Here is a 4311-nt window from a genome sequence, read left to right on the forward strand (position 1 = left end):
CTAAAAGTACATTGGTATAAAGTTAGAATTGGTTTCATCTCTGTTAAAAGGACAAAGTTTCAGGCTGCCTAGGTGGCTTAATTGGTTGAGCGTCTGTCTTTGGCTCAGGTCGTGATCCCAGAGTCCTGGGATGGAGCCCTGCCTCAGGCTCCCAGATCAGCAGGGAGTCTGCTTGTCCCTCTCCCTCTGCTTCTCCCCCTGCTCATGCTCTCTTTATCTCTCTCTCTGAAATAAAATCTTAAAAGAAAGAAAGAAAGAAAAAGAAAGAAAGAAAGAAAGAAAGAAAGAAAGAAAGAAAGAAAGAAAGAGAAAGAAAGAAAGAAAGAAAGAAAGAAGAAAGAAAGAAAGAAAGAAAGAAAGAAAGAAAGAAAGAAAGAAAGAAAGAAAGAAAGAAAAGAAAGAAAGAAAGAAAGAAAAAGGAAAAAAAAGGACAGGGGCACCTGGGTGGCTCAGTAGTTGGGCATCTGCCTTTGGCTCAAGATATGATCCCGCGGTGCCGGGATCAAGTCCCTCATTGGGCTCCCCACAGGGAAACTGCTTCTCTCTCTGCCTGTGTCTCTGCCTCTTTCTGTGTCTTGAATGAAGAAATAAAATCTTAAAAAAAAAAAAATTTTAAAGGACAAAGTTTTCCTACACTCTTTGCTCTTTAAGTGATTATAAAAGTTTTTTTTAACCTTTAAGTAATCTTCCTAGAAAACAAAGATTTTGTCTTGTCGATATAATTTCTTGTGTTTCATATCAGATCTTTGATTACTGAGTCTTCTCAGTCCTAAGAAAACTGAGACTTCTCTATTAAAGGAGCTAAAGTTTGTTTTACAATTATTTAACTTTCTGTATTTGCCTGTGAAGTTTTTAATTATCACTGTGGTTAAATAGATAACTAAATATTCTTTCACCCTGAACTATGATCCTATTTGACCAACTGTTTTTATAATCTTTTATTATTTTTTTTTTAAGATTTTATTTATTTATTCATGAGAGACAGAGCCTGATGCGGGACTAGATCCCAGGACCCTGGGATCACACCCTGAGCCAAAAGCAGACATCTGCTCAACCACGGAGCCTACCTTTTGATATTTCTGACAAACTTCCCAAAAATCAAATGCAAAATGAAGTCTTTTTTAACCTCTAACTTACTGTGGGGTATTTCAGAGGGCCTCTGGAACATCTTAAAAGGTTTGTTCTTGGGGCCCTTGGCTGGCTCAGTCAGTGGAGCATGTGATTATTCATTTCAGAATCATGGGTTCGGACTCCCTGGTGGCTCAGCGGTTTAGCGTCTGCCTTTGGCCCAGGGCCTGATCCTGGAGTCCCAGGATCGAGTCCCATATCAGGCTCCCTGCATGGAGCCTGCTTCTCCCTCTGCCTGTGTCTCTGCCTCTCTCTCTGTGTGTCTCTCATGAATAAATAAATAAAAATATTAAAAAAAAAAAAAGAATCATGGGTTCAAGCCACTCATTGGTGCAGTTACTTGAAAGAAAGAAAAAGAAATAGAGAGGGATAGAGATAGAGGGAAGGAGGGACAGAGGAAAGGAGGAAGAAAGAAAAAGATTGATTTTTCTCTCTCTACTTATAAAAAGAGAGTTGTTAAACAAATTAGGTTTATTTTATGTTAAATTACATGAGAAGTATTGTCGAATAAGAAATAATAGTAAGCCCTCTTTATGTTGTGTTTGTATAGTTATATATAAGTGTTCCAGAAATTGTGTGAAATTCCTGGAAATCTTATATGTCCTGGTATAATGTTACCAGTTGTAATTATAGTTACTATCTTAAAATGTATGTCATAGAAATAACCAAATTTCCTTGTTGAACCATTATAATAAGCTCTCATCAGATCTTTATGGCCATTGTAAGTCTTTATCATTTACAGAGAGTTATTTCACTTCACCCAAATGCTTTTGCCAAAGTGTTCTCGCGAAAGTGCTTCATCATTGGGGCGCCTGGGTGGTTCAGCTGGTTAAGTATTGACTCTTGCCTTTGGCTCAGGTCATGATCTCGGGTCATGAGATCAGACCATGTGTTGGGTTCTACACTGAGCCTGAAGCCTGCTTGAGATTCTCTCTCTCCCCTTGCCACATTCCCATGTACATGTATGCACTCTCTCTCTAAAAAAAGGAAAAAGAAGAAAAAGTGAGAAAAAGTGCTTTATCTTCAAGGAGATTCAGGGAAAGGATGTTGTAAAGCACAAGTTGCTGATAACTTTAAGATCATAAAACAGAACTGGGTTAGAATTTTCAGAACTAATGGAAAAACTAGATTCAAGCAAAATGATATTAATTACATGAGTCTGAATGAATGGAGGAGGATAATTATAATTTTTTATGACTTTTTGTTTGAAACATTGCTGGTCCTTAGTGTTCTGTTTTTCCAGATTTAAGGAAACCTTTTCTTTTAAGCGACCTAAGACTTACTTGGTAAAGAACACCTGTGTAAACAAAGATGAAACATTTACTTTTTCTTCCTCTTTGGTCCCTCCAGAATTCAGAAATTTTTGAGTATTCTTAACATACTAATATAATTCTTTATTTGCATAAGTTCAGTAGGAATCTGGTCTCCTTGTAACAGGACATAATTTGAAACATTGACTATATTACCAAAGCTTTGACTGGAATTTTATATTTGAGAGAGATATGTATAGACTCAGAAATGACCACAGCTTTAAGGAAATGAAGTTGATTTTATGAAGCCAATGAAGCCCCTTGAAAAAATCAGCCAGGTACTCTACTTACAGGGTTGCTGGCAGTCTTACCAGGTGAGTAAGGAAGGTTATCTCTTAAAAGGCCTGGAATTCTCAAAATATTTTGGGGACCTCAAGAAAGGAGGAATTCACCCAAACTATAGGTATTGCAGCTAAAATCTAATCATGAGCCCTTGACTTGGCTTTCTGGCCTCAGAAGTTTTTTTGTTTTTTAAGATTTTATTTATTTATCTGAGGGAGAGAGAGCACGGGGGTGCAAACAGTGGGGCACAACAGAGGGAGAGGGGGAAACAGACTCCCCACTGAGGACACTGATGTGGGGCTCCATCCCAGGACCCAAGGATCATGAACTGAGTCAAAGGGCAAATGCTTAACCAACTGAGCCACCCAGGTGCCCTGCCTCAGAAGCTTTTAAGAGTTCAATAGAAATTCCTTATAAATAGTTTAAGCAAAGTAGTCTTTAAAAGGAGCTTATAGGGGCCCTTGGATGTCAGTCAATTAATTAATTAATTTGTAAAAGGAGCTTATATGGCCAATCATTATTCTTACTGCACTTATATAAATAATCAGGCTGAGTTTTTTTTTTTAATTTTTTTTTAATTTTTATTTATTTATTTATGATAGGCACACAGTGAGAGAGAGAGAGAGGCAGAGACACAGGCAGAGGGAGAAGCAGGCTCCATGCACCGGGAGCCTGATGTGGGATTCGATCCCGAGTCTCCAGGATCGCGCCCTGGGCCAAAGGCAGGCACCAAACCGCTGCGCCACCCAGGGATCCCAATCAGGCTGAGTTTAATGCATATTAGTTTTATTGTGATTATCTTTAGTAAAAAAAAATGGAGGTAATTGTAGAGAGAAAAATTATATGTGCACCATATAGATATTAGATTCTAGTCCTGTTAATTGTCTTTAGGATTAGTTAGACACACGTGAACTAGACTAAATTCTAATTTCCTCTGGTATCTGGCTACAGCTCTCCAAACCAACATTTCAGTTTCTCCCACCCTTCTGATTTGGAGTTACTGGGAGCAAAGTCTGCACTTGAACCTCCTTGGGAGGGAGGATAGATACAGGTCCTCCTGACTACCCAGATGGCAGCCAGACTTCAGGGATTGAACCTCATGGTCCACATCTCTCAATTAAAAAGGGCTCTTTCAGGGTCCAGGGACTGCAGGCCACCTAAGTGCTCAAAATCAAACCGATGAAGAAGAGAAGTAGCTGACATCAATGTAGACTGCTTCCACCCAAGACACCAGATCAATACTTCCTAGTTTAACTAAATGCAAAACACTTTCTTCTTTTCTTTCTCTTACTCTAGCATTGGCCTGGAAAAAAAACACCATCATCTGTATCTCCTTGGCCATTGGAAAGGGGGGTAACCTTGCAGACTGTTGGATTTGTCATCAAAAGCTCTGACCTCTCCATGATACTAGCAGTGGTGCTGCCTTAGCAGGAGTGGTTTGTGCCCAACAGGACTTATCTTTGTCTGTGGTGGTGATCATCCTCCATGGGCCTAGGGATGCCCAGATTGCTGGCGTGTAGCCGGGCAGTGCCTCTAGCTGTTCACAAATACACACCTCGCTGGTTGACTCCCCTGAATTTACATTGTCAAG

Source organism: Vulpes vulpes, chromosome 11 (assembly GCF_048418805.1).
Source record: "Vulpes vulpes isolate BD-2025 chromosome 11, VulVul3, whole genome shotgun sequence".
NCBI classification, from domain to species: Eukaryota; Metazoa; Chordata; class Mammalia; order Carnivora; family Canidae; genus Vulpes; species Vulpes vulpes.